We start from the raw sequence: 21,795 nt of genomic DNA on the forward strand, positions 1-21,795 counted from the left end.
GTGAATCTCAATCGAATATGGAACCCCATTTTAAGGAATTCTAGAATAACGAACAGAACAACAGGCAGCAAGATTGTTAATGTTCTAGGGTCAAATACAGGTATAAATACAACTGATTACCTGACAAGGCATACGCTTTACGAAGCCTAGAAGGTAATCATCGGACAGCAAGCCATGATGGTTAAACCTCTGAAGAAGCTAGCCACTCGCGCCAGCGAAACGTCAGGGAGAAATTCCAAAAATTCACGGCTTTCAAACTCAAAAAGCAATGACACTGAATTGCTAATATGTTAGGGATTCAATTTGTTTGAAATGCTTGGTATATTTAAATGTCTTTTGTTGAAGTCACAACAAGAAGGTACATTTTTCGTTGTTTCAAAACAATTACTATTTGACGTGAAACATCTATAGTCGCACGTAAAACAGATTGTCGGCGTGCCAACGCATGCCGTGGCGGCGGGTCGCTATGCGCAAGTGACTGTGCAATTCTCTTCCCACTGGTTAGGCGTTACACTATCTTCTCACCACACTGAGCTTGGATACCTATAGTGTATACAGTTGTGTTCACTATAGTATACATAACCTATGTTTCACTAAATAAATTATTATTTAAAATAATTAAAAATAAAATATGTCTGGTAGTGATAATTTAGAAAGTGAGCAGGCTCCTGCAAAAAAATAAATCACACTAGATCACACTATCAAGTCATCAGTAAGTTAATTACATTTTTATATTTTATAATCAAAGTGTTAATTTATATGTGCATTAAGCCCATGTATATTTGGTCAGTCTCAAGAGACAGTAAATGTAAAATCTACTCTCTTGTTACATTAAAATTTGTAAAAATCGGAATTGTAAACCTCTTTTTCCAGAAATGGGTTTGTTGCCTCCAGAGCGGTTAGGAGCATTTTCTTTCCCGTTTTCATACGTTGGAATTGATTTTTTTGGTTCCATGACTGTTGCAATAGGAAGAAGAGTAGAAAAACGATACGGCGTACTCTTCACTTGTCTCACCCTCCGTGCAATCCACATTGAACTCGCGGCATCTTTGGACACAAGTTCTGCTATACTTGCTATCCGACGTTTTATGTGTAGGAGAGGTCAGCCAACGGAGATAGTAACAGATAACGGGACCAATTTTGTCGGAGCAGAACGTGAACTCAAGGATTGATTCCAAAGCTTAGACCAGAAAAAGATTTCAGAAGAAGTCGCATCTAAAAATATAATTTGGAAATTTAACTCTCCCGGAGCTCCACACATGGGTGGAATCTGGTGGAACAGCTCTGAAGATCAGTTTGAAGTCCACAAATCCAAAAGAAGAGGTTTTGGTAACCTTGATGCGTGAAATTGAATATATTATTAATTCAAGGCCCTTGACACACATATCGGTCGGTCCCAATGAGCCAGAAGCTATCACTCCGAACTATTTTCTGCTACTGCTCCACATTGCCAGATCATTCGGCAATGTGGAGCTTTCTAGCAGAAAGCAATGGAGAATTGCACAAGCATTGGCAGATACGTACTGAAAACGATGGGTAATTGAATATAGGCCAACACTTCTTCAGAGACAAAAATGGTATGACAAAACTAAGCCTATTAGAATTGGCGACATGGTTTTGATTGTGAACGAGAAGGCGCCTAGGAATCAGTAGATCATAGGAAAAAATAAAAGGAACTTTTCCCGGTAAAGACGGAGTCATCAGAGTTGTCCGAATTAGTAATAAACATAGAACATATATGAGACCTGTCGCCAAAGTGTGTATTCTTCCAGTCAGGAGTTGATATACTCACCTTGCAAAGTCTGCTTGGGGGTGGAGAATGTTACTTATTTTATTTGTATTTTCTTATATATCTCTTATATATCTCTATTATCTGCAACTTTGCAAAGGTTTTTGAGATTCTGCTGGAGTGAGTTATATATCAGCATGTTAGTTGCAATATAAGTATGAACCAACACGGTTTTATGAAAAATCGTTCAACGGTCACCAATCTTCTGACTGTAACCCAACATATTGCTGAATCTCTTGACAAAAGGGCCCAAACTGATGTTATTTACACATACTTTTCTAAGGCCTTCGACAGGCTTGACCATGGTATTCTACTGAACAAACTAGTAGCCTTTGGATCATCTCCATCCTTAATCGCACTCTTTCAGTCCTATTTACGGGATCGAAAACAATATGTTCAGCTCGATGGTTTCAAATCTACCGAATATAGTGCTTCTTTCGGTGTTCCACAAGGTTCAAATATGGAACCGTGGCTCTTCAATATATTCATTAATGATATTGCAGATGTTATAGATGTGTATTTCCTTTTATATGCCGATGATCTAAAACTATACTGCCTCGTTGAGAACATAGATAATTGTGTGAACCTCTCAGCAAACGTAGCACGGGTTGTAGAATAACTTGTTACTGAGCCCGGATAAATGTAAGGTAATGTCCTACAGTTTGAAAACGAATATCTTGATCTTTGATTATTCAATAAAAAACGTTTCCTTGGTGAGGCCAGAAACATTTACTAATCTTGGCGTCACATTTGACACTGCACTATCATTAAATAGGCATATCGATAATGTTGTAACCTCCTCCTGTCGTTTGTACGGATTAATTGTACGTAACAGTAGTGATTTTAAAGAAACTTCGACCTTAAAAATTTTATTCTAGGCTTTCATAAGATCAAAGTTAGAATACGCGTCAATTGTGTGGAGCCCTTTTTATCAATATCACATTGATAGAATAGAAGCAATTCAACGATGATTTTTAAAACTACTAAGCCTAAAAACCGATGGCATTTATCCTTCAATAGGAACAACCCACTCTGAATTGCTACAGAAGCATAACTTTTGCATAACTTTCGAAAAAAGGCGTGAATATTATAGTGTTGCATTAACCTATAAAATTATCAAAATCATAGTTGACATTACTGGAAAAGTTTAATATTTGCATTCCTAGAATATGTTCCAGACACCCGAGTACTTTCTACATAAAAACATCTCGCACAAATGTTCTGGAGAATTCTCCGATCCATACCATGTGTAAAGTGACAAATTCTGAATTAGAATTCGTTTTGAATTTGCCTAAGTATTTTACACATATCTGAAGTCTTCTGGATAGATAATATATTTATGTTATGCCTTGCTCATATGGTTTTCCCTTTGTTTCACTTTTGTGTACGTTTTGATATATATTTTACCTTATTTAAGCTGAATAGATTTTCAATATTTACTTTACAATTTATAGTTTATTAATGTATACTTTGTGATTATTTTTATATTTCTATATAATACATGCTATCCCCTAGGTTAAGTTGTAGGACAGACTTGACTAAATTTAGCCCTTTCACTGATTTTTGTATCTACTTCTTCTATATAAACAATGTATTATTAAAATTGACGGGGCTAGTAAAATAGTTCATTTGCTCATTTATACTTCAAATGTACCGAGTTACCTTGAGAGTTTATTTACCCTCAAAACGTAAATCGCTAGATAAACACAGGCACCGCTTTCAGAGAGTTCCAAGAATTACCCTGCAGTTCTTGTGCAGTCCCATAAAAAAACTGCCGACACGAAGGAAAAAAAGTTCCGCGGACTTGAAATCATTTCTATCTACCGAAGCGGTTCACCCTGTACACGATATGTTCTCCTTCTCAAAGGGAGCAGCTGCTAGGTGGGCCAAAGCACATTCATCAGCCAGAAAAGCAGCGGCAGCGGTTCCTCGGACACACGCCGACAAGCGGTCACCTGCCGATCGGGCACGGGCTATACGTACCACGTCAAATAAAACAACCCCATTAAAACCAAAAAGTAATAATCTCTTCTGAATGTCTTATGCGTACGTGTAGGCCTTACAATTCGGCCGTCGACGGTGCACTTTTACATGTTGGATCTTCTTTTAATACCTACTCGAAAGGACAAAGAGGGTTCGGGTTCCCTCTTTTCGATTCGAACGATGATTCTTCTTCTCTTTTTTTTTCTTCTCCATTCATCTCGTCTTTTTGTTGGGAGCGTTACATACGCACCAAATCATCGGATCGATTATATTTGGTGTCGGTTCACCAGATTGTTTCTGTCATGCGAGGTCAGCTTGCCAACGGCCCATTCAATAATACAGGGTTAGCCTCTATGGCTTAACGATTCATACTTTATTCATTCACCGAGATGATTCACAATGTTCCACAACATATGTAGCCACATCTGGTGTACCACAAGGATCAAACCTAGGACTCCTACTGTTCAATATGTTCATTAATGATATCAGACCTGAGATTGATGTCAATTTCCTTTTATACGTAGATGACTTGAAACTCTATCATAATATAACATGTTCTAAAGATTGCGAACGTCTCGCCCTGAATTTAAATCGCGTTGCTACATGGTGTCGGAAGAATAATCTATCTCTCAACATATCCAAATGCAATGTAATGTCTTACTCACTGAAAAGGAATCTGACATTACACAACTACGTTATAAATCAAATCAAGTTCTGGAGTGTCCTGATACACTCGGTGATCTAGGTGTTACTTTTGATTCATCCCTCTCTTTCAATAAACATATTGACACTACTCTAACAGCAGCTTATCGCATGTATGGATTCTTAGTTAGAAATACAAAAGACTTCGAAAAAGCTTCAACATTGAAATTACTTTATTTCACTTTTGTTCGATCTAGGCTGGAATTTGGAATATGAATATGGAGGTTCATATAAATCAACTAAAAGCCTTACAGAGGCGCGTCTTTTAAACTTGAAGGAACCTATCCTACTGTAGGAATACCCTATTATGAATTGCTTGAAACTCACAATTTTTGGAGTCTCGAGGTAAGGCGTAAATATTATTTTATTCAAGGTAATAAACAATATCATCACCTGCTCTCAACTGTTACATAAGTTGAATTTTTGGGTTTCTAGACGGTCATCTAGGACTAGTGTCACATTTTAACTTAACACTCCGTGTACAAATATAATGAAAAAAATCTCCAATTTATACAATGTGCGATACCTCTAATTCTGTTAGTCATGTCCTAGATATATTCAACTGCCAGATTATACAAATCAAAAGATATTTCTTAGGTAACTGACAGTTCTGTTTTTAATTTTTTTATATAGATTCACAAATTATATTGTGTAAGTACATATTTGTAAATGCCACTGTTAGTCCCTATTTTGTAATTGGGTTCATCCTGTAGAATAGTGTATGAAATAAATAAATACACTTTTTTTCCAGATTGATTCGGCCGTTACTAGATGAAGATCCATAGTAATTTCAAAAACTAGAACTCACGAGTTGGTGGAGATCAAATCGTAGTCGTAGAGTCGTAGTTTTTGAAAATAAATAAACATTTCACAGCATTCTAGTACGTTTTAGAATACTTGACAATGACCCGGAATGCTCCGGGCTGTTCCAGAACGTTTCAGACTATTTCCAAACATTCTACAACACTCCGGAAAGTTCCGTTATGTTCTGAAATGTTTTGAAGTGTTCCCGAATATTCTCAGATGTTCTGGATTATTCCTGATAATTTCAGAAGGCTTAACTTCCAGCTCTTATATCTTAAAACGGACGCCCTTCAACTACATACGGAAATTTATTGGATGGGAGATGAAGGGTTGCTACACCATGTAACTGTTGTTTGTTTTATACATCAATCAGACTGATTGCATTTCAAAAAGTTGTCATCACTTTGCCTACGCAGATGATTCATCATTGGTGTTGACTTCACCTAACACTAATTTACTAAATGTTAAATGTAGTGATGTGATGTATAATGTATCAATTTTTTTCAATGAACGTTCTTTATTTTTTAATACGAAAAAAACAGAGGTACAGTTTGTTGAATCTAGGAAGCGACTCCAAAGTCTCGGCTTAGGACCTTCCCTTAGATGCGCGTTCGTTAGGAGACTGTGTGTGAGAGAGATAGATAGAATTCTCAAGTTTCTTCCTAGTTTTGAAAGCTGTAATACGTTTCCACAATCGTCAGAAGCCTATACAAAATCTAGATTTTAAAGTAAATTAGACAATTTTGACCAAACACTAAAGAATCTGGCAGACTTCATGGATTATATTTAGATGAATTTTCGAGTTGGAACACCAACTGTAATAAACTAATTTCTGACCGCTCTGGACTGAATGATTACGTATAGTCTATCTCGTCTTGTGCTTGTAGATCTTTTGCTGGAAAAATCCTCACTTGTTTACTCTGTAGTACATGTTTAAGAAGTAGCAAAAACGTACATGACTTTATGGAACTTCAACTAGCGTTTCCTAATATGGTTGATAACCAGTCTGTGCAAATCTTATTGTTGGATCATCTGAAAATAGAACTTTAAACAGGTGATGATCAACTGTATTGCCAAACATGCGCCAAATTAACTGACTATTATAAGACAGTACAGCTGAGGCACCAGTCAATCTAATAATAACACTGATGATCTTCAAATATGACTCAATCTCTGACGGAAGCACCAAACTCTAGAAAAGGTTCGAAATAGATGAACAGTTCAATCTAGCAGACCACTATTACAATATTCATTATTACGCACTGGTCAAAGACGAAACTGGCTGGTTTAAATTTGACGATAGTCAAACTAAATATTCTGGCGATATCTTGAATTTATTGGGGCCTCTGGACACACCCTACATTTTATTCTATAAAAGAGCGGACACTGGCAGATCAAGATCTTCAGATGATGTGGTGCTGCAGGTTTTTCCGGGTTTTCCTGCAGCAGAAAAAGCAAATGTGCCACTGGAATCAATTGCCACTAATAGATACATTATTAAAAAAAATTATGTAAATTACAGTATGTACATTTAGTCCCTACAATCATTTCGTCATTTTGTTGATGTTTAGCTGTTTTAGGATTCGTTTCATCAAATGCTGGTCGAAATATAATTCCGGGAATTGTTGATTGTATAACGAGAATATAATAGGTTATGTTTTGTGAAATGAAAATTAACTGTTCAATCGGATGCATGTTGTTCATCAATTTGCAGGCTTCACAAAAGTCTGCTGTTAATGTTTTGCAAAGTGGTTGAAATAGACCGTACGATTTTTTTTAATGTTGCCCACACAAAACAAAAAAAAATAACAATTAGCATTATTTTGATTGAAAATGCCAACTATTTAAATTCCAATATGTGTACATTTAGTTCAAAGTTTCTCCTATACTGTGCTTTTTTGTCAGAATTATCGGCAGATCATCTTTGGAATGTTCGAACTGATTATGTTAGCCAAATCGTAAACTATTATAATGAGTTTTAAAAGAGGACAAAACTTGCCATCAATTTGTAATTAACTTCGAGTTGTCAAACTAGCCAATTATCAAGTGATCATTAGGAACCCATTTCAGAATCGACCAAAATTCAAGATAAGATTTCGGGGTAACTTTCAAATTTGTGATTCATAACATCCTGAAAAATTCCAAGAAATACTGAGTCCTCCACAAAAAGGCTCCCAAAGAATTGAAACATTTTTTTTATTCTCAAAAAATTTGACTGAACCTTTTCATGTATCATTCTTCTAAGAGAAAGAAACATTTCATCAATTACAGTGTCAACTAAAATATAAGATATAAAGAATAGAAATTTCAACATTTCTCTCATTTTCAATAAGAAGACGTTGTATGTTCGCCTAGAAAATATGAAATTATAATTATGTAACATAGACAAAATATAGCCAAATAAACACATAATCCCAATGGTTGATATAAAAGGTAGTATTTTTTATGGTGTGTATATTACTTGATCAATTGATGTTTATTTGACACTACATTGCCAAATATGTATTGAAATGCGGACTTTTAACATGCCTTCCTAGTTCAATAGAATTGAATACGTTAATGAATATATTTCATTAATTTTCAAAGATGAGAGAAGCGTACATGTGTTTTTAATCTCGTCAAATTCTTATTTGACAAGACAGGAAGATACGGAAGCGTAGAAGGGCCAAAGATTATTTGTTTATTTGATCACCATAATTTCGACTTTTATCTCGTAACTTCGACTTTTATCTCATGATTATGACTTTTATCTCGTAATTTCGACTTTTTTCTCGTAATTTCGACTTTCATCTCGTAATTTCGACTTGAAAGTCATAATTTTGACTCAAAAGTAGAAATATGGTTCCTTGAGTGCATTATAATTTATTACGAGGTGATGTTAACAGGAGGTTCGTGAAATTGTTGTATGATTGAAATTTCAATGGAAATATGTAGTTGAAAGTGGGATCAACCTCAAGCGACTCCAAGGTTAGAGAAAATCATTAACTCTGAATCAATCAATAATTTCAACAATGATCATTTCGAACTGATGTTGAAACAAGAACAAATATTTCAGTTGTATATACATTTTTGAAGATGCTCGTGTCAATGATATTTCATTGAATTTTACCACACTATTTGTTATTTCTCATCTTCACACTTGAAACAATTTGTAATTTTGAAGATCATATCATCGTCATATTCGTCATGATCAAAACAATAGAATTGAATAATACAAAATGATTTCTCTCTGATGTTCGTTCAGCTGCAGATTCATATTTTTTCACATGAATTAACATTTTTTCAGGTAATTGGAGGATATTTCTTGAAAGGAGGATGTCCCAGAACTTTACGAACCTATATGGGCACTGAAAATGAAGTAAAGGAGAGGATACAAAAAGCCTTTCATTAGTATTTACTGAATCAACAAATCGACCATGTTTTTTTGTATGAAAGAAGCATGCACAATCAAAGGATAGAATCTTGGTGGTCTATATTACGTAAATGCACAATACTGGATGAATTTAATTCAAACACTAATAGAAGACAATTTATTTGATTCATCATTTTCGGACAAGTCTCTAGTTCAATTTTGTTTCATACCCTTAGTACAAGTAAGAGATGAGTTGTTGTTAATGAAATTTTAATAATTATTTTTATTTCAGAGTGATCTTGATCAAGTATGTTTTGAAAGGAGTATTCATAGAATACGGAAAACAAGAAATTCTATTGCTCCAGCAGGGAGACCAAGTATATTGTATGCGATACCTTCCCTTTATGGAGTTACAGATCACCTCCGAGAAGTGAATTAATTATATTATTTGAATAAATTTTAGATTAATAATTATGCATTGATATTATTCAGTACCTTTTCGAAAAAGTAAATACTTTCCGCACGAGTAGGAGAAAGTCGACTTTGGCCAAAATATTAGTTTCTCACTATAGTAAATCAATCTGATCGGTAATATCCTTACTTCATTATCAAAACTTATCTAAAATTCAGTTTTTCACTACAACTGAAGAAATTTCTAGTAGAAATTCATTACATTTTGAAAGAATACTCTACACATTTATATCTTAAACGTCATGTAGAAACACAGTTTGCAATGGCAACCAAATACTACTGTCGGTATGTTCTTCGAAGAGATACAATGTTCATATCTTAGGTATTTTGGGTTTTCTCTCCTCGTTTCGATCTAATGTCGAGAATATTCAATAAAATTGGTTTCTGTCATATTTCTTTGTGAAAACATACCACTATGAGAAGATTGGAGCACTGTCGAAGTGATTTGAAAAGAGTGTCGAAATTACGAGATAAAAGTCGAATTTACGAGATAAAAGTCGAAATTACGAGGTAAAGGTCGAAATTACGAGATAAAAGTCGAAATTACGAGGTAAAGGTCGAAATTACGAGATAAAAGTCGAAACTAAGAGATAAAAGTCGAAATTACGAGATAAAAGTCGAAATTTCGACTTTTAAGCGGAAATTATGGTGGATCAAATAAACAAATAATCTTTGGCCCTTCTACGCTTCCGTAGGATGAGAATTTCAGTTACGACTGTAATAAACTTTTGCACTCTTCATAAACAGCAATAAAGAATGAAATTCATCGTGAAACATTGTCAATCACCTTCAAACAAACGTTCTGTGAAAAGCTTGGACCACTGTCAACATTTCAAGTGTTTCTGAGCCCTTATTTCCACTTTTTTACACAAAATTTGACGCAAATCCTTCAATCCATTTTTTTAAATAATAGAAAATCGTCGAACACGCAAATACTTCCAACTTTTATGCGTCTCACCAACAAACTGAACATGCTAAACCTTATTTTTTTAACAGACCTGGTCATTCATTTTTACTAGTTTTATTTCTTCTTTCTGAGCAAAATCTATTCGTTTCAGCATATCAGCTTAGTAAAAAGCTTTCTATTAATATATTGGACTTTTAATTCTCCTCACTATTTGAAGTCAATAATTCTGAAAAACGTTGATCAACAACAACCAAAAACGAAGCCACAGTTAGAAATCCAGAACGTACATGCATCGAATATAATAAACAACTGCTTCATTACATTTTATTATCGTAATTCGATTATAATGTTATATTTGTGTCGTTACAAAGTCCCAAAACATTTTGTCACACTATCATCGTTACGAAAGCCGGAAGAAGGCGTCGCCGAAAAAGATAACAAGCTCCCTTACAGTTCTTACTTGCACACGGTGGCGGGTCCTAACGAAAAATACTTTTCCTTTCGAATTGCCTGTCACGTGTTGTTTTATTATCGACGACCGACGAAACCCCATGTTTCGGCTTATAACTTTTCTTTTTTCAGGTGGCTTCCCTTCACTGCTGGTCCAAAGAAATTAGTTATTTGGGAACATGAAGAAAGCAGTTTTCGATAGAATTCACACTTTGGTTTACTGAAAAATATTGTTCTCTCCAGATCCACGCGTACTGGTAGTAAAAAGCTCACTTGGAATTGAAATAAATTCAGCAAAGAAAATAAGACAAACAACAACACAAGGGTCTGTTTTGGGCCCGCTCTTATTTGTCATTTATGTGATGCCGTTCAAATCGGTTCTCTTTGCGGACGACACCACTTTCAGAAAACACAATACATCCTGATTTATGCTAATAATCAAATCATCTCTAATTATGAAACTAATAAATTTAAATTACTGAGCATTACATTAGATAATAGACTCAACTGGTCTGCACATATTTCTCAACTGAAGAGAAAACTCTCGCGTTCTCTAATTGTTCATATTTTTCACATTGTCATATTAGTTATTGTGTACAACTTTAGGGAAATTCATGTCATCCCATTCAAATATTTAGGATGCAAAAGAAGGCATTGAGAGTGCTGGCTAATATTGGATACAGGGATCACTGTCAAGAATATTTCAAAAAACTCAGGATTACGCCATTGCCAACTTTATTTATTTATTACGTTTTGATTGAAATCCATAAGAAGAAACCATCCTTGGCGAAACAACGTCATATCCACGAACATAACACACGAAACGCTCACCACATTAGAATAAATCGATTTCGTCTTCATTTATCGCGAAAAAAAATCCATAGATTACTCTCTGTACAAAATTTTGCCCCAAGATTTCAAAGAACTCAGTATGAACACTCACAAGAGAAAATTAAAACATTATTTGTTGAGGCATTGCTTCTATACTGTCGATGACTTCAGGACACACAAGTGGTAGGTAACACACAAGTCAGTACTTCTTTTTGATTTTCAAAGTTTTTACATATGTGATTGTTGTTATTTGCGTGTAAATTTTAATTGTAAAACCAAACATAGCTTGCTACAAACATAATGTATTATGTAACGTAGTCAAATGAATATTATTATTATTATTATTCTTATTATTGTTACATTTTACCCGTGTACTTAGTTAAACTTGACTTTATTTCACCGCTACACTGACAATACAAGACAAACACTTCAACTGAAACTTCAGACTAATACTAAAACGTCCATCGCCTTCGTACCGCACTTTCAACTAGACTTTTTCCGATCTGCGAGTTAGTAGTGTTTATATATGGTAATGGAAGTCTCTGGAAGCCGATAGGGAAGTCTCTGAAAGTCTCTAGAAGCGACGCGACATCCAGAACGATCGCAAAGCGCGAGTCGAGTTGAACGCGACCTTGACCAAGTCACAATTTATTGTGAAAGACCAGCGGCGGCCGGAATTATTTTTTTCAGGAGGTGATTTACAACAATACTGTTGGACGACGAAAGAACACAAATTATTCTTCAGTTCATGCATCCGATATGAGGGAAAAGGAAAATTTATGACATATCCGAAAAACCTAAACTCATAATGATTAATTGCTTTCAATTTTGAAATTCATTGAACCCCATCACATTCATTGAATTTGTCAAAACTTTATTAAATATTCTGTAAAAACATTTGATTTTTCAACTCCGATATCTGGAAATTAAAATACTCGTATGCGGAACATTGAACAGTGTCATACTGGAACTTTACGTTATAACCCAAACGACTCCAATCTGTGTACAAAATGCGCAAACTTATCGATATTTTGCACTAAATTGAAGATTGCGTCGGATCATTTTTCATCAAGGCAATGCGAGCTCTTACACATCTCATCTAAGAACAACTATTTAAGCACTTGAAACATTTGATTAATCCGCTGTACACTCCTGATTTTGCACCCAATGCTTTTTTTTCCAGTCTGTCGTAGATATTTGCGTGTTGACAATGATTTTCATCAGAACAAACTGTAAACGTCACGGCATCATGGCTTTTCTGGGCGGAGCGCAACCGAAACGTCCAATTTTCCATGACTCTGGCGCATACATCAGGATGAATTTGACCGCTGGCGTGGGTTATGTTGGCTTCGAGGACCACTGTGGTTTATGACTTATTCGCATACACCCGCGACTGAAGAAAACTCCACAAGAAAAAGTGTGAGGGGGTCGACCTCGGTGGCCAGTTCAGTGGACTCAAATTTATCCACCACATTGCGAATAAATCTATCGGTAGGACGATTATGGCGACCGTAAAATGGGCGAAGCGCTCCGTACGTTGCCCGAACAGAACACCCACTTTGATAAAACAATTTCATCATTTGCATGTATTGTTGAATGTTATATCCGTCCATGGTGATGTGGCAAAACAGACCGAATAAATGACAACTAATTTGACAGATGAAGCTTCAACAAGGTGGTCGTTATCAATTGTCAAAAATTCGGAAGTCCCTGTTGGAAGTCTCGATCTTTGCAATCGGTTTCAGCCTTTAGAGGAATACGATAAGTTGCCTTTTATGTTTCGAGATTTGGCAACCTTAGTGTTGCAATCTGTTAACTGATAGCTCTATCGTAAAGTTGGACATTTTTGAGCTTATACGTACTCAGAACATTTTGACATACGCGCGCTATTTGTGTTGTTTACAGTAACTTAAAAGATTCATCTCGGTCCAAAAATGGAATTAAATCGTGAATTATTTTTTACAACTTTCGACGTGCAACAACAGTGCATGGATGAACTTAATTCAATTTCTGGCGATGAAGCTTCATCAAGGATCAGTGTTTATCGATGGTATGGTTCAATCGTGGTCGTAGTTCACTCCAACACGAATTTCGTGAAGGTCGTCCAAACTCAGTTGTTGTTCCGAAAACCACTGATGCTGTGCGCGAACTGATATTGCAAGATCGTCATGTGACCTATCGTGAGATTGAGACAACCTTAGGTATTAGTGGGACCAGCATACATTCAATATTGCATAAAAATTTGGCTGTCAAAAAAATTTGTTCGCGTTGGATCCCACACAATTTGTCAATCGCTCAACAAAAGGCTAGTGTCGATTGGTCGAAGGAAATACTCAAAAAATACGATCGCGGTGCTTCGAAACACGTCTATGATATCGTGACAGGTGATGAATCGTGGATTTACGCGTATGAGCCCGAAAGTAAACAGCATTCGACTGCATGGGTGCCTGTTTTTTCGGAGAAACTGGACATATTGCAACAGTAACACTAGAACAACGCAGAACAGTCAATTCTGGGTGGTACACAACCATTTGTTTGCCAGTTGTCTTCCAAGAAACCAGGAGAACCAACCGCCGAAGACGGATCACTCTTCACCACGACAATGCGAGCTCTCACACATCGGTTCAAACAAATGCATTTTTGAGCATCCAAAACATCGATTTAATGAGTCATCCGCCGTATAGTACTGATGACTTGGCACGGAATGACTTCTTTTTATTCACGCACGTAAAAAACAAACTGACAGGTCAACGTTTTTCGACACCTGAAGAAGCCGTTGCTGCATTCAGAATGCATGTTTTGGAGATACCTCAATCAGAGTGGCAAAAGTGCTTCGACAATTTGTTCAAACGCATGCAAGAGTGTATAGATCTTCATGGGGAATATTTTGAAAAACAATAAAATGATATTCAATGATTAATATTTGTTTTTGTTCTCTAATCCCGAAATATAAAAGGCAACCCTCACCTAGGTATTCAATACTTATCTCGACTTTTTCCTGTACTGAAGAATTTGTGTATTTATACCCAATTTCAACTTTTAAATCATAAGTTTTATTACTTTTGTTTATATGATGGAATTGACCGAAAATCCATAACTAACGTATTCATCACACGCCCGAAGAAGCCATTATATGGCGAAACACGTGTTGCGTTTTTGTAAAACTGTTTAGTGAAAATGAAGTGTTTTTTGAATACGTCTCTCATTGTTTGTTCCCATTTTGACTATCCCTATTCAGTTTGTCACCAAAGAGGATAATAAAGTAATAAAATCTACGAATAATTTTACGAAACGTTCAGTCGTGTAAAAGTAAAAACTGAGTTTCAAGAAAAGTCCAAAACTCCTACGAAATTCGCCCACTTTTTCCGGAGCAAGGCCCCTGTGTCGGCGGCACTTACACGTGTCACATTTCATTCTAACATACAACGAACGGTGGAATGTGGCGGGGGGTGCGACGCAGAGAAGACCAACGAATTTCGACCGGACACGGCTATGCTCGAGGAATGCAGTTTTGTGTTATGTGAGTGAGTGTATGTGCTTTTACCGGCGGCTCACAATTCGGCTCTCACTTCGAAAACGAGCTTCACTGCTCTATGAGACCTTGAGAGAGACACAGAGAGAGAGAGAGAGAGAAGACTCCCGCGCTTTCGGGTGGGTGAAGACGCGTTAAATTCTACTCAAAGAATCGGTTTCTAATTGAGTAATTTTCCCGAGCCCTGAAATCGGAATGACAATGGTATCCATATTCGAAGTGGTCCATCAAATATACCAACTCGAATTCATTTTTCAGAAGACATTATGAACGTCCAGTAAACCAAATTACATTCAAGAGGGTAAATACTGTCACACGAAGTGAATGTTCAACAAATTTCGCGGGCTTGGTACAGAGTATATATATATATATATATATATATATATATATATATATATATATATATACATATATATATATATATATATATATATATATATATATATATATATATATATATAGAAGTTATAAAATGTATATAGACAGACATATATAAGTACACACACACACACACACACACACACACACACACATATATATATATATATATATATATATATATATATATATATATATATACATACGATAGACATATAACTATATTACTTTAAACATATCGTCCATACAAACAAGCAAACAACAAATAAAAAAAAACTAGGAATTAGCAAAATATTCACTAATGTCATAAAAGCAGGACTCCACTAAATATTTTTTCAAACTTGTTTTGATTTTGTTAATATTTTTTTCGTTTTTGATATCACTTGGGAGATGATTGAAAAATCGTATTCCATTATATTTAGGACTGCTTTCGTAAAGTGATGTACGATGCTTTATACTTCTAAATAAGTCACCATGCCTCGTAGCATAGTTATGAGAGTCAGAATTTTTTGAAAAGCTCTTGATGCTGAGTTTAACATATGTTACAGTTTTATAAATGTAGATCGATGGTACTGTCAGTAATTTAAACTTTTTAAAATTATTCCTACACGTCATTCGGTAATCTAAGCAAAAGATTAGACGAATTAGTCTTTTTTGACTGATGAAAACTCTGCGAGCGTTGGCCGTACTTCCCCATAGGACAATATTATAAGAAATGTTTGAATATGAGAGAGCATAGTACACATTTATTAATTGCTCTAATGTGAATATATTTTTCAGCTGCGAAATTGGATAAAAACTACTATTGAGCCTCTTACACACCTGATCAACGTGTGTATTCCACTTCAAATTTACATCTAAATATGTGCCCAGAAATTTTATTGAATATTGAAAAACACTTCACTAACTTTCTTCAAAAGCTTCTGATAATTCCTCTTCCATATACTGTTTCACTATCACTGTCGTCATTTTAATCAATACTACATTTATTTACATCATTAATATGGAAGTGTCCAATCTCCATATAGTCTTTTTCAACTAAAATTACTTTTTTAATCATTTTCTGCCAGTCTTCTTCGGAAATATTAGACATTTCTTCTTTAATTACCTCTATTACCTTCTCATCAAATTTTGGAAAATTATTTTTACACCTGATGCTTTGTTTCAATTTTCTCCAAAGCAACTCGATGGGATTGAAAAGACAAAAATAGGGGGGAAGTCTCAGTATGATGTGTCCACACTTTTCAGCAATACTCTCAAGGGCATCCACTTTTTCAAATTTTTTTGTCTGTAAAACTTCAATCAGTTGGTTTTTGGTATAGTAATCTTCAAAATACAAATTGTTATCCATTAAAAAACGTTGTATTTCATCTTTCCTCGAATTTTTATTCGGTACTTTGATGAGCTGTCGCGAATGATAGGAAGCGTTGTCAAGAAATATTACACTATTCGCATCCAAATTTGGTATCAATGTGCTATCAAACCATTCTTCAAAAATATAAGCGTCCATATTCTTATGATAGTCAACATTGCAGTCTTCAAGTTTTTCCACATACTTTGAAAGAATTCGGAACCCATCCTTTACTTCCTCCGCAATGCACAATGATCCTTTGTTTGCAGGTATGTTAGCCGTACACATTCTCGAACCATCAGTCCACCCTTTCGTAATTGTGTTGTGAGTGTTGTGTTATTTCAAGTATTTCTTGGGCAATTCCAATATTCTTCTGCTTTCCATAACTGCTTGACGTTTGTTCATTATTTTAAATCTAAATCTTAGTTTCTTTATCCGATTCTGAAGAGTTTTGTCACATCAGCTCACGTTATGGCCGGAAGTATTCAATTTCTTCCTTATGATTTCAGTTGTAGGAATCTCAATGCTTTTGTAGCGGTCGTTTATTGTTTTTTTCAATGATTTTATTAGATGAAAATCTAAAGGTTTTGGTAATCCTGTATCACATCGCGTCTTGCGTTCATAAGATTTGTTTTTGACTATTTTACGTACAGTTGAGAAAGGAATCTCGATCAAATCTGATGTTGCTTGTAATAGTTTGTTTCCCTCGAAACCAAATTTGAGATGTATATTCTTATATACATTGAAACATACTCTCTGTGTTTCAATATTCATATGCATCCGAATCTTATTCACTGGTATCTCTTTTTCGCATTGTTCACCATCGCTATTGGAATCACTACACAGGAAAAAGTCTGCGTTGTTATCACACTTGTTATTACTATTAGTACTCGTCCAAGGATGCCACATTTTAAACAGATAACAAAAATTACAAGTAATTATAACTGCACCAATATCGAATGTTATACCTTGGCATGAAATAACGAAATTTTGCCACTTTTTTTTTAGTTGTACGGTTATAGCACCGAAATTATGCGAAGATAAACATTATGTGAACATAAACTCAGGTTTTTTGAGTTTTCCACTTCAATATGAGTGAATTAGGTACGTTTTATTTTATTTTGAGGCATGAATGGATCATCTAGTCGCGACCCTCTTTTTCGTGAAGAAATATCATTACAATATTATTCGGTAGAAAGAATTATTGACACGTCAACATTTTTTTTTATTTCACAGGTCTCCCCATTTAAAATAAAAGTAACGTTCCTTTATAATTTTCATATTATTTCCTGGAGATTGGGAAATGGAATTTTTCAAATAATCCACTGGGGATCGATAACTAATTAACGATATTTTCATGCACAGACTGAAACAATTAATTCCTTTGTACTTTTGAGTGGGTTCCTGTTACAAAACTTCGTTTCATTCATTATCACGTAGGCATTACAGACACTTTGTCATTGTCTAGAATTCGTTGTCCATCCAATAAATGAATCAACAGTGATTGAGTACTTATATATACAAAGGAGTATGATATACGAATATTCGTTTTTCCCATTATTTCCATTTTATTATGTCAATCCAATGATCAATAACCGAATATATAAGTTAGAAACATAAAATGGGCGATAAATAATCTAATTTTGAATTTTTGGCGGAGTCGCCGGTTAGGATTTAAATTTGTTACCCAAGATGCATGATTGAGTAATACCAGTTATAATTATACATTTTCCCACTTGTAGCTGAAAAACTCAGTTGGAACTACTTTATCGATCTTTCAAATAGAAAATAAATAACTTGTTCGATTGATGACCTGTTTATTTTGTTGAAATTCATAAACATAGTATAAAGAAAATAACTTTTGTGTTATTTCTACTAAGTTTATTATTTGTTACGACCGTTTTCGGTTTCTTAGACCATTTTCAAGTAATTGTTACTTTAAAATGGTCTAATAAACCGAAACCGTTTGTAACAAATAATTAACTAAGTAGAAATTACACAAAACTCATTTTCTTTATTCTATATTGAAAATTAATAGCTTATCGCAACATTTCGTATGTTTGAGTTGTGCAACTCAGAAGAGAACATAATAACTTGTTATTTCCTTGTGATTCAGTATTATTTTTTATTGTAGTCCTATCTACTGTTTTCAAGAAATCATACAACATGAGAAAATTTTACAATTTCAATGATATTATATCATTGAAAAATATCTGTGTTTGAGCGATCTAGAAAAGTTTCCAGATCACTTCTGTGTTCAACATCAGTCAGTATTCTGAAGCCAGTATCATCACGTTGAAACGCCATGGTAGATTTGAGTGTACGTCGGTTGTTGAAGAATATGTTTAGAAGAAACTACATTTTCAAGGATAGTAGCAGGCATATCTTCTGGATTTGGCGTTATCTTACGAAATCAATACCAAACAAATGTTAGCAATGTTAGCTTCTCGAAATATAACTATCACCGGAGGCTTCCAAAACTGACAGATTCATATGAACTCGACCAAATAATGCTGAGTAAATATTGAATTACATACTTTGTAATTTCATTAACAAAGACTATTGACAAAACTAACTTGTTTTTTTATCTGAAGATGTTTGAAGTTATTACAGTGCGATTTATATAACTTTGTGCGCTGGTGTGATATAAACTTATTGCATTTGAATATAAAAAAATCATTACTTTACTTTTTTTCGTTACAAAAAACCCATAAGTAGTCTATATAAAATATAGCCATTGGAACTGGAAACAACGAACCCAATCAAAGATTTAGGAATCACTCTTGACTTAAAAATGTCATCCAAACTCCATTTTGCAAATGTTACTTCTAGATCACTAAAAATGTTAGGTTTAACTCTTAGATCTGCAGAAGAATCATCTCTGTGTATTCTTTAAAAATCATATATTGCTCAACTGTTAAATCAATAATCGAATACAAAGCCACAATTTGGTGCCCTTCATATAATGTCAAATCTGTTAAAATCTGTTTTTCCGTTAATCAGCTGTGTAAATTGATATGCTCGAATGTGTTCAAAACAAGTTTTTAAGGTACTTTGCATACAAACTGGGATATCATATTGATGAATATAACTATAAAACTATATTAGACATTCCTAACTTGAATACTTAGGCTCATAGACGATTAGAATCGGATCTTACGCTAATTCACAAAATAATCAGTGGTAGCATGAACTCCCTGGAACTTGTTGAACTTATAACTCAAATGTGATTCCAAAGAGAACCAGAAATAAAGAAATCTACAAAGTACCCTTTCATCATACTAACTATGGCCGGAATGAATCTATAGGTAGGATTTTGAGAGTCGTGCATTTAGAACTTTTCAATCATGTTTAGCGGTTTCGAAAGAGCTTTTTCTTCCAGTTTTTGTCTGAAAGTTATTTCTTTGCATGATCTTTGTATAGAATTAATTTTTGAAATTCATTACTTCCTTCCTTTCTTTGGAAGATTCTCACATTTTCTGTATCAAAATGGAGAACTATATAAACTATAAGGAAAAACATTGTTTTCAAGTCAGATCAATGGATTTGAGGCAGCATTTTGAAATATCATCGCTTTATATTAGACGGGATGTAACACAAATAATGTTTTTATACAAGGTGATAAACAACAATATTACAGATATAAACATACTCGAACTCATGAAATGAAATGAAATTTCATGTTTTGAAAAATTTAGATTTCAGTAATTCCTTCTTAGGTTTCAGATACAATGTTAATAATTATTTATTAGAAATATAAATGTGATCGTAGAGAGTAAGTTTGAAAATGAATCTTTCAGTCTATATGTATAGAAGTAAGCTTACACAATTAAATTGTAATAAGAATATCCATGTGATTAGGCTGTTAAGTCTGTATGGAAAACAAAATGAAATAAAATAAAATAAAACTAGAAGGACAAAAACTCTCTCCGCAAAATTGATTTCTCCTAAAAATGAACCCTTTCAACTTGAACTGTGAAAATATTGTAAACGATTGGATTTTTTTGCCTGTCTATTTCATTATTTTTTTTCCTTTACATCTAGCTGACAATTATAGTACATATGTGTGTATTTGTTAATTATTTCAATTCTTTTTTTAAAATATACAATGCCGTGAATTTTACATCGTTCATTATTTATTCCTATTATATAGCTCAGAAAACAAACGGCCGCTTCCCAATCTGCAAAACTACACAGATCCTTTCAAATCAATCCTTCGCCAGCCTCATTGATGAACTCTACAAAAAAACTAGGATTTATTACAGTCGATGCATTATACTAACTCGAACCCCCATCGGTATATACGTCTATTCTGCCCCTTCTCACCACCCCAAACTACCCCATTCTTCTGCCAACTCTTCTATCATAGATTACAGAGAGTCACGTTGGCAATCACGTTTATTGTGCAGCAATTCCGAAGAAGGGAAACGAAAAGAGCAAATACATATACACACGCAGCCGGGTACATTTATATGGGTTACACTCGGATGCTGATGTACTACAACATACGAATTGAATTCATCGAATATTGATTCATTGTATATAGACGGAATGAAGGTTCCACTGCGGGTGAGTCACGCTTATTTTTCGTGAGAAGCGGATGATTTGGATTCGAAAGATTTAAGAAAACTGATAATTTAGGTTACAAGTATACGGGAGATGACTCATCAGTGTTTTATTAGGTGGAAATTCACGATCATGTTCCTCAAGTGTGATATACTACGATACGAAACTTCAGAGGGTGATTCGTTAGGTCGTTGTAATAATAATAATAATAATAATGTTTGTTGAATAAACATCATAGAAACCACAGAAGCATCAGATGTTGCTTGTATGTGGTGAAAAGGATATCCAAAGGAAAAACATTAATATATGATAAATATTAAAGTATGAGAATGAATTATATGAAAGGGATTTACATATCAGAATAAACTACTTAATATATGAAATTAAAAACACATAAGACAAATATAAAAAGTTGTCAGTTTTCACATATAATATTATTTAAATATAAAATCATACAAACATAAAACTAAATTGACAATTAAGTATAAAATCACAATTGTAAAATACGCGTACTACTAATACCTAATATATAAAAACGTGTTGAAATCGATATGGATGTTGTTGAAAATGGATGTGATATATATTAACAAAACGATAGTGCCCATATATACACATATATACATACTTATATGAACACATATGAATTGTAAGTGGACAATATAGCAAACGTACGTATGCT

At 34.4% G+C, this 21,795-nt stretch overlaps 1 protein-coding gene across 2 annotated transcripts in view; it reads right to left on the reverse strand.

The window, feature by feature from the left end:
- Positions 1-21,795, reverse strand: part of Imp (IGF-II mRNA-binding protein) — a 166,918-nt gene that overhangs the window by 73,296 nt on the left and 71,827 nt on the right. The gene's annotated exons all lie outside the window — the stretch shown is intronic.

Source organism: Leptinotarsa decemlineata, unplaced genomic scaffold, assembly GCF_025532065.1.
Source record: "Leptinotarsa decemlineata unplaced genomic scaffold, Ldec_3_MD MMD2_P_RNA_scaffold_5, whole genome shotgun sequence".
Lineage (NCBI taxonomy): Eukaryota > Metazoa > Arthropoda > Insecta > Coleoptera > Chrysomelidae > Leptinotarsa > Leptinotarsa decemlineata.